This window comes from Apium graveolens, chromosome 3 (genome assembly GCF_009905375.1).
Source record: "Apium graveolens cultivar Ventura chromosome 3, ASM990537v1, whole genome shotgun sequence".
NCBI lineage: Eukaryota > Viridiplantae > Streptophyta > Magnoliopsida > Apiales > Apiaceae > Apium > Apium graveolens.
Genome location: NC_133649.1, coordinates 77,572,859 through 77,583,418, shown reverse-complemented (window position 1 = coordinate 77,583,418; position 10,560 = coordinate 77,572,859). Strand labels below are relative to the sequence as shown.

Below are 10,560 nucleotides of genomic sequence, written 5' to 3'. Positions count from 1 at the left end.
GTGTTTTTTGTGATATTTCTACGTGGTTATTTATAATAGTGTTAGGGAGGAAAAATGGACAATGATTTTTAAAATTTTAATTTTAATTTAACTTAAATTTGTGGAGGGAATTTCTGAAAATTAAAAAATAATTTGGGTAAATTGTAGAGGGAAGTTTTGAAGAAAAAAAGTATAATAATGTTGGTAAAATTAGTTTTATATGAGAACACATAATGAACACGTAAAACTAGTTATTAGTGTAAGTTTCTATATAATCTCATTAATAGTAAGTAAGTTTCAATAAGAATAGATATAGAAAAAAAATATACACTTACAATCATTCCCATGTATTTTTTAGGTTGTCATTATGATTTCTTAATAAGTGTGTAGAAAACCGGAACATCAAATATTGGCGAATAGATAGAGTATATATGTTTAAATGAATATATATATATAGTATAAATAAATTATATATATAAAAAATAAAATAAAATTTAAAATTTTACTACTTGACAATGGGACCACACTCGTTAGTTCTTGTCAAAATGGATACCTCATCTTTTAAATTTGTTTCTATCTCTACTTTAGGGTTTCTTCACTTCATCTTTTAAATTTGTTTCTATCTCTACTTTAGGGTTTCTTTACCTTTAACTCTCTCTCCTCTTTCTTTTAATCCACCACTCTATTTTAAACTTTTTCTTCATGAGTTCTTCCTTGTAATTGAGGAAATGAATACTAATATTCCGGTAATCTTCATTCTATTGATCATATTACCAATTGTTGATGTGTATATATATAATACAAATTCATTGGTGTTGAAATCTAGTATCTGGTAGGATTTTCCGATAATCCACATATACCTGAGGGTAATACAACTGTAAAAGGGAATGATCTATTTGAATAATTAATAGTACAATGATCATTATCTTTTGCCCCTTGTTTAACTAATTGCCTTCACCGACCTTCAAATATGCTAATGAGTTGTTTATTGCTGCAAATATTTGCCTAAAACATTAAATCTTTATTTTCTTTATTTTCATGTACTATTTCGTTTTGTTTCCGTGTAGTTGCGCTTTCGTGTATTTTTTGTTTTATTTCATGTTGATATGAAAATTTCGTTTCATGTTTCGTTTAAGAATTTGAGTACACCAAATATTTTTGTTCCGTTCATGGATTAGCATGTAAGTATACGAAAAATGAAAGTACACGACATGACACAAATTGTGAGGTCTACATGTACCATCTTACTTTAATACACTAGTACAAAACTGGCTTTTAGCCACGGTCAAAATAGGCCTTTAGCGTCGATTTTTCAGCGTGGTATATGCAGGGGATGCTAAAGGTATATTCTTTTTGCGTCGGGTAATTAGGCGACACTAAAAGTTTTTAGTGTCGGTTAGATGACTGACTCAAAATTGCCATTAACCGACGCTCTTCCTTGCACAATTGCGTCGGTCCAATAAAGTGCCGACGCTGGAAGTTGTAATTAAATGCGTCGGTTTATCAAAAAACCGACGCTGAAAGTTAATATTAAAGGCGTCGGTTGTTAAAATTACCAACGCTATATGTTTATGTTAAAGGCGTCGGTCGTTGAAAAAGCCGACGCTATATGTGTATGTTATAGGCGTCGGTTGATCAATAAAACCGACGCCTAAAGTAATGTAAAAAAAATAAATATTCTTTTCGTTTTTATTGATATCCTGAACCTGCTTTTTACAAATACCAGCATTCCCATAAATATAACTGAATAATCAAATTAACTAGGAATCAAATTGAAATTAAAGTAGGTCTCAAGCTATCTTTTCATACACACATTGAACAAAAAGTACGATACATTGAATTTTAAATACAATCAAAATATTTTTGATAAAGTAATAAATGACAATGTGTTCCCAAAAAATATTAATGTTCATTTGGCATCATCGAATTAGCAATATTGACGTTGAAAATTCCAGCAAATCATCATTTACGTTGGGAGGTCCAACACTCAAGAATCTCAGCAAAGTCCAGCACCTACATAATATAGTCACACATATACAATATTAGTTAGTAATATTTTGGTACATAATTAGCAACATATATAAGATTGTATGTCTCATTTTTCTAGATTTGTCTAAAGTTATTATCGTACCTGATTATAGACATTCGACAATAAAAAAAATTGCCCAAAGCTCTCGAATCTCATTGATTTTCTTCTTAGTATATCTTCTTGAACCAAGACCCTTTCAAATGGAAATGATAAAATATTTAGACAAATATTGAGTTTAGATGTTTGTAAAATAATATCAAATATTTTTGTCTTACCACTTTCCAGTTCGTGTTAAGATCTTTTTGACAAAGCATGATTATGTCATGCATGTACTTCATAACAAAAAAACCATATTATGTGCCTCCTTCTTGTTAAGGACACTATACATAAAACACTAAGTTTGATTATATATAAATAAATATAACAACAATAAAATTAAAATATGAATTAAACAAGTTATACCTCAACCTCCGTATGAATCCAAAGGAATTCTTTTCTGTTATTCCTCTTTACGCCTCCTGGTACATACAACTTAAATGCCCTGCGTAATAGTATGTCAGTACATAATTCAAAAATCTTAGAAACAAGGATATATATATATATTGTAGACTATTTAAAATTTAAATTGAAATTTAACTTACGTTCGTGCAGGTGTTGTCAACCGTATTTTCCGTTCCTTCTTCAAAGAATCAAACACATAGATAACACTTTCATGGAGACAAAATAGGAGCAACATCCAGTGGTCACTACACCAATAGACATATATATATATATCATAATTAGATTATATTTTTTATAAAAATACTGAACATAAAATTGGTTTTGTCCCCACTCTTGGATATAAGGTGCTAATATAAACTGCTTCTCTTTATTCGCAACCAAAGATTTTTCCATGTACTCGGCTGCATCCTGAATACGTTGATAATCACAGATATATGGTATTGCTAATTTGGATGGCAACATGAATCCAAATTTATCATTATTCAATTCATTACAAAGCTTCCCAATGTACCTACATGCAATGTTATTTATCACAATCAATATGTATATTGGATAATGATTCTAAGGTAAATTAGGAAGTAAAGACTAGTCTTAATTCAAAAAAATTCCAGAATGGGTATGTTTAACCAGCTCATTTTCAAAAACTGATCAACATCTTCATGTACAACGTATATTGGATCTTCTCCATTTTCTTCATACTTAAAGACCAAACCTTTTTTATTAGAAGGCAGCTTATTAAGCAAAAAACGTAAAGATCGACAATGCTCAGTTGGTCATCATCAGGGCTTTTCTTGACAGGAATTACCGAACCTTTACTTTCAACTTTCTTAGGCATCATAACAACTTTTTTTGGGCTAATGTCATGGCCTTTTTCCTTATCCATTGATATTGGATCCTAATGAAACAAAGTCATCATAAACATGATATATTGTAAAGGAATGAGAAAAATACCATGAGGCCTTTTTTTATCAACACTCGAAGAATAATTTCCTTCCCGCTTGTACCTAGATGCTCCGCACTTTGGACAAGTTTGTAGATGTTTATACTCATGGAGAAACAACACACAATCATTTGGACAAGCATGAATCTTCTTTACATTCATACCCATGGGACACAATATCTTCTTCGCCTCATAGGTGGAAATGGGAAGCTCATTATTCGGGGGGAGTATGTCAGCGAGAAGTTTTAGCATTTCTGTGAAACTCTTGTCACTCCACCCGTTCTTCACTTTAAGCTTGCACAATTTCAAGGTTGTTGATAACCTAGTAAACTGATCATTGCACCCTGGATACAGGAGTTTTTTGGAACCATCAACCAAGCTCTCAAGAATTTTTGGTTGGTGCTTTAAAAAATCTTCAAGATCTTCGATCATCTCCTCGACCCTATCATTTTCCACGTCATCTTCTTTATTTTCAGGCTTACCATCTCCAAACTTTCATCATTCCTTGTATATGTCTCCGTTGTTCTAGAGTGTATTCCCTCTCCATGCCAAATCTACCTAGTATAATCATTCATGAAACCCCGTCGGAATAAATGGTCACGCACTGTGTCAATATTAGGAAAATTTTTTAAATTATAACAATCGTAACAAGGACACATGATCATGTCCCCTTTTGCATGTTTCTCCGCACATTCAATGAAGTGCTTGACGCCACTAATATACTCATGGGTCGCCCGTGATATTTTGTACATCCATGTACGACGATCCATTTTTTAATTCTATACCATAAATGATAGACAAGTCAGTAAAGACAAGTTGCAAAAATAAGGAACTAAAAACTACAAATCAAAGAAATAAACATATATATTACCAAAGACACATTGTAACTCAAAAAATATATTTGGTATATCTTTCAGTAATATTAACCTAAAAATAAACATTAAATTTAACTAACAATAAGTAGTTTACTAATCTTTATCTCAAATTCCACCTAAAATGAACAATGCCAATCCATATATCTACATATTTGTTAAGAATACACTTTAATTTTTTTTTCTTATTTTCCTATTTGCACATGAACTAGGACTAAATAATATATTAGTCATCATCTAACTATTTACTAATTAATTTTTATCCACTCTACACTATTTTTCAACTTGCAGGATGTTAATTCTCTACTTAAATAAATATGCAAAACAGAGGAGGTAGAAATCCATGCTGCCAGATTGCGTCAAACTTATAGTATATCTTCAAAAAAAGAACAAAATTTTATAACTACATAATGTAAGGGCGCTAAGTTCAGGTGATTAATAAAAGGGGCAGTAACATTATAACTAACATAGTAATCACTGCTTATTTTATTTATTAATAATAATAATATGTTATGTTCTTCCTATGAATTTGATTTTGAAATTTTAAGAAATTTTAAAGTTTGTTAAAGTTTGAGGTTATAAGAAATTTCCTTGATCGGAATTCCAGTTGAAATAGTGCTTGGTTATGTTCTCACTCAAACAATTGTACTAATGATAATTTCTTACAAGACCGACTGGGAGAAACAGGTAATGTGATTGTCCTTTATTATCCTATAATATTTCCAGGTGTTGACTGTTAAGTATGCACTAACAATTTTGATATATCGGCAGATATCGCTTGCTAAACAACGGATAAGCAAGTGGTCTGTAGAATCTGACCAGCAAGCTGAAGATGAGCAAACTGCATAATTATGCATGTACTTTGTCACGCTCAACAGCCTATAAAAACTTGACATTCCTTTAACTTTACTTACTATTCACTTCATTTTTCTAGGCTCTTATGGTTGCCCTAGTGGCCTCTGTGGCCATTGCAGTATAAATATAACCACTTTCATATTGTGAAAATTATTGCATCAAAATTATACCGGGAAGCATATAGTTAGTCAAAGTTTGGGTAAAATTGAAAATTTTATACCGGGAAGCATATAGTTAGTCAAAGTTTGGGTAAAATTTAAAATTTTAAAACATTACTCGCTGCACATTGTAGAGTCCCGGGAAGCAAATAATTTGTTTAAGTTTGAGGTTATAAGAAATTTTAAAATGTAAATTTGCCTGAAGCCTGCAGCTACAATGGAGCCTGCAGCTACAATAAACAATATTTATTTGTTGCACGCTAGCTTCCTAGTTGTAAAAGTTAATAAGTATATAATAAATAATATATCAAGTTGCAGTTTAAAATAAGGATTCCAAATGAAATGCATTTGACAGGATTCCGAATGACCCAGGCTAAAGAAGTTCAAAAATAAAAAGGTGGCTTTTTGTTATGCATCAACATCACTCTTAGCTACAAGTTTCAATGTCCCAAAGCTGATTGAAGATAAAATTATAAAGTTTGTCTTGTTCTTAGTATTCATACTTAACTACTGAGATGAAGAAGAATTTAAAATTTTTATATATGTTTCCGGTTGAAAGAGCAACTGATTCTAAATAACAGAGCAACTCATTTTACTACCAGAAATAAAGCAGTATTAATCAAGATCAACATAAAAAGTCACAAGTAATGCTAACACATATCACAAAAAGTAAAAGGAAGATATAATCAATTTAGGCCACACTTGCACTTTAAATTTTATAAACCAACAAATTTATGTATTAAATTAATATCCTTGGTGAACCAAGATTAGAAAAACACAGTAAATTTAATCTAATTATGTTATACAAATGCATGGCAATATATTTAGAGAAAATAAGCAGAACTAAAATAATAACAAATCTCAAAATTTATATTATTAATGAAAATAAATAAATTAAAAAATGAAAATAAAAAATGAGAGGGAGAGAAGAAGGAGAGACAGGTCGGGAGAGAGGGAGGAGATTACCGATTACAGTGAAGCAGGGCTAACACATGAGAAGATACGAATTCAATTAGGTAAATAGGCTATGAAAATGAACAAAAAAGTAATATGAGCGTGTATATACGTATATATAGGGGAGTGCCAGAGAGGGAGAGTGCGGGAGAGAGAGAGACCTGAGAAGGAGTGCGGAAGTTTCAAGCTCTTCAATCAGGAACTATCACAGAGAACTGGGGCACGTAAATATGGGTATCTATCGGAGTGGTGAATACCTGAGTAGAGAACTGGGGCACGTAAAGATGGGTATCTATCGGAGTGGAGCGGAGTGGAGTACTTCTCTTAGTTTGAAATTGAACAGACACAGGACATCCTCACTATTTCACCCTCTTTTTTCCTTTTTTATAATTTTTAAAACTTATTTTACTCTTCTTTTAATTATGTTTTTTGTCTGATTATTTTGAGATTAATCATTATTTTTTTCTTCATAAAAAAATTTTAAGTTTGAGTTACATAAAATTCCGTATATTAAGAAAGTCAATGTTTATATAAAAGTAATACTTGTATCAATTTTAATTGTATTAAATACCCAATCAAAAAAATTGTATTAAAAAATATATTTTGTGAAACAAAGTTGATATTAAAAATATAAATAATATAAATTGAAGATGTGTGACATGGAATAGATTTTGGAAAATAAAACTAGAGATTAGTGTTTGAAAATTAATTGAAAAGTTGAAGTAGCCACTAATTTGAAACAAATGTTTTTTCATAAAAGTGGACATTTATTTTTGAAACGGAGTAAACAAAATTCAATATTGTGTGAATATGAACAACATACAAATATTATTACTTTTATTTTATGTAACATTTCGATATAAAAAAACAAAAAAAAATTATTTTTGGAAGACTTTTAACTTTAGCAAATATATCATAACTCAAATTAAAAAAGATTATGAGATACATATGATAAATAGATAAATATGTGATTAAAAAATAATTATACAAAAATAAAAAATTTAAAAGAACACCTTCAGTGTCGTGACATCCCTGGTCCAATTAATTTTTTACTCTAATACTTTTAGCGTCGGTTAAATTAAAGCCCGTAGCATAAAGCAGAAATTTATAGCGTCGACCAACTAGAAGCCCGTAGCACAAAGCATACTTTTTAGCGTCGGTTGTAAACAACGACGCCATAAATACTTTTAAGCGACGGTTACTTACAGAACCGACGCTATTAACACTTTTAGCGTCGGTTAAATTAATAACCCACACCAAATGTCGTGCACATATACCTATTTGCGTCGGTCAATCTTGCAACCGACGCAGGAAATACCTTTAGGCATCAGTTCTCTTTAGGCGTCGGTTCTCTTTAGGCGTCGGTTCTTTAAAGAACCGACGCTAAAACTACGTTGTAGAAAGTACTTCTTGTACTAGTGATATTAGCATCATTTACTAAAACACGATTGTCAACATCCTTAATATATCGAACCAAGAAAATATCTTGTCGTCTTCTATTACATGCCATTACAAGTTTAAATTTTATATGCACCCCTCCTTAGTGTTTTTTTTTTAATTTGTACAACTATCACAATGAGTTTTTATAAAATATACTTTGTTATTGTCAATTATGTAGAATTTTGAAAAAATATCTCCACTTCACTTATTTATTGACCTAATGAAAAGACTAAATATCTCAAAATTCTTTAAAAAAATTGACTAAAAATTATACATACAAACGATTCAATTTTTTAATAGCGCATAAATATTAGATATTTGAGTGACACACTATGATTAAAATACTGCATTCGTCACTAGTTGTGGTGTATATTCAGCCATGCACAAATGAATTTCATTGGTTTTAGAGAATATATTTATGGATATATTTTCAATGTTGTTACCAAACAATTTGAGTTTCACTTAATCTATGAATCATTAATGATGCAAGATCTAAGAAAAACATCAAAGTTGATAATAAAGTAAGTAATAAAAACATCCAATAGTGAACGATGCAAGAATTTTGAAATTTAAATTAAACTGAAAATTTAATAAATTGATATGTTAGTAGTAACAGTTCTCAAAGGGCATGTGTATATCTATATACCATATGTGCGCGTATACAAAACCTTAAACGTGTAAGATCCAGGAATTTTGAGATTATTTTATGATACATTAAGTGAAATATTATGTGTTTATCTCAGTTGGGATGTTTCTGATAATAAATTTTACGTGTTGTCTGTTATATACGGTCCTTTGAGGGAAATAATATTTTTCGTATATTTTATTATGTGTTATAACGTAATTACAAAATTTTACGTTACATGAATTGATTTTGATGGTCTGTATTACGAATAGTGTATTTGGAATTATTTTGCATGAGTTGTCACTCATAATATGTGTTTTCAGGATATATTATGAATTAAAAAAATATTTCATTTTTATAAAAAATGATGGGACCAGGCCCCTATCGGGATGTTAAAGCCCACGAAATTCGTATTTTATTTTTATAAAATTACGGGACTCTCAAATAGTCTATATTTTCATATTTTTAAAAATTTCATACTTTTTGGGAGATTTCGGTATAATTTTTATATTTATTCAAAAATAATATATTAAAAATTATTTCCCGTTAATTATTATTTTGGGCTAGTTAAAGGAAATTTGAGGTCAAGAGAATTCTAGGGGAGAATACTTTTATTATATATATATATATATATATATATGTTGTTGTGAAACCCTCTATCGCCACCTCAATCATCTAGCTCTCTCTCCTCTCGTGTCTCTCTATTCTGTACACATCTATATATCTAAAAAACTCCAAAAAATCTATATCTTACAAAACTTTCATCCAAATCTCAATATCTATATATAGAATTGACCAGCTCTTCAATATCTATGCACATACAAAGATATTGCAAGCTTTCGAAAAGAAATTTTTCTACGCAAATCTTATGTTTTAATTTATTTTTGGGCTATACAAAGGGAGTTTGATTATGCAGACTAATTTACAAGGCAATTCAATGCGTGTGTATCTATGTATATTAATTTCAGATTTTTCGGGAACTATTTTTCGGACATCTAGAAAACCTTTTTGGGGTGACCAGAAGTAATGTTGGGGGAGGGATTTCAAGATTTTAATTTTTTAGTAGTTATATTATAGCATGTTAGTGTATATATTAATTTCAGAATTTTTAGAAGTCGTTGGAAGAGTCGTTGTTGGATGGATTTTGTACTTCGATGGACGTATTCTTCGCTTCGGTGAGTTTATATGTGTAAATATAAATTACGGTGTGTTTAAATTTCATTTATTTTATTGTGGTGTAGTTGAATGGTGATATTTGAGATTGATTTTGAGGAGTTATAATTTCAGGAAAAAAATCAGTTTTACTATATATATATATATTCTTGCGTAACCCTCCGTCGCCGCCTCAAATATCTGGCTCTCTCTCCTCTTCTCTCTCTCTCTCTCTCTCTCTCTCTCTCTCTCTCTCTCTCTCTCTCTCTTCTGTGCACATCTATATATCTACAAAACTTCAAAAATTCATATCTTACAAAACTTTCATCCAAATCTCAATATCCATATATATTATTGACCAGTTCTTCGATATCTACGCACATACAAAGATATTGCAAGCTTTCAAGAAGAAATTTTTCTACGCAAATCTTCTGTTTTAATTTATTTTCGCACTACGCCATAGATGGGCAAATAAGACACTTTTCTAATGTAATGCATGTTTTGCGTTACATTAGACAGACTTTTTCGACCTATCGTAACACTAACGAAATAGCGTTACTTTACATGTGAAGTTACTGTTACGTTAGAGGGCTGGTGTTGCAGCAGAAAGCTAGTGTTACAATAATGCTGACATGACGTAACGCTTTGCTTTATCATTATAATAATATTTAATTTATTTATTATTTTTTTGGGCCCCACCAGCAAAGCGTTACGTTAGCTTTTCTGTTATAACGCTACTCTTACATTTGCTCAACCCTGCCACGTGTGCACCGCCACGTCATTAAATAATTAATTATTTAATTATTTAATAAATAATTATTTAAATAATTAAATAAATAATAATTAAATAAATAAATAATGGAGAAGTGGGCCCCACATGTGGGCACCACATGTGGGCCCCACATTATCCAATTATTTAATTATTTAATAAATATTTATTTAAATAATTAAATAAATAAATAATGGAGAAGTGGGCCCCACATGTGGGCTCCACTGGTGGGCCGCACATTATCCAATTATTTATTTATTTAATAAATAATTATTTAAATAATTAA

The 10,560-nt window shown here is 30.4% G+C and overlaps 1 long non-coding RNA gene across 3 annotated transcripts; it reads right to left on the bottom strand.

The window, feature by feature from the left end:
• Nucleotides 1-1,763: 1,763 nt before the first annotated feature.
• On the bottom strand, nt 1,764-3,448 carry LOC141710780 (uncharacterized). Of its 3 annotated transcripts, none has more exons than XR_012571059.1 (7): nt 3,222-3,448; nt 2,841-3,020; nt 2,650-2,754; nt 2,471-2,549; nt 2,284-2,388; nt 2,111-2,201; nt 1,764-1,992 (listed from the first exon to the last, which is right to left on the bottom strand). It is a non-coding gene; the product is annotated as an uncharacterized LOC141710780 (long non-coding RNA). The 3 variants fall into 3 exon arrangements; XR_012571060.1 differs by having other exon boundaries at nt 3,320-3,406; XR_012571058.1 differs by having other exon boundaries at nt 2,841-3,446.
• Nucleotides 3,449-10,560: the final 7,112 nt, after the last annotated feature.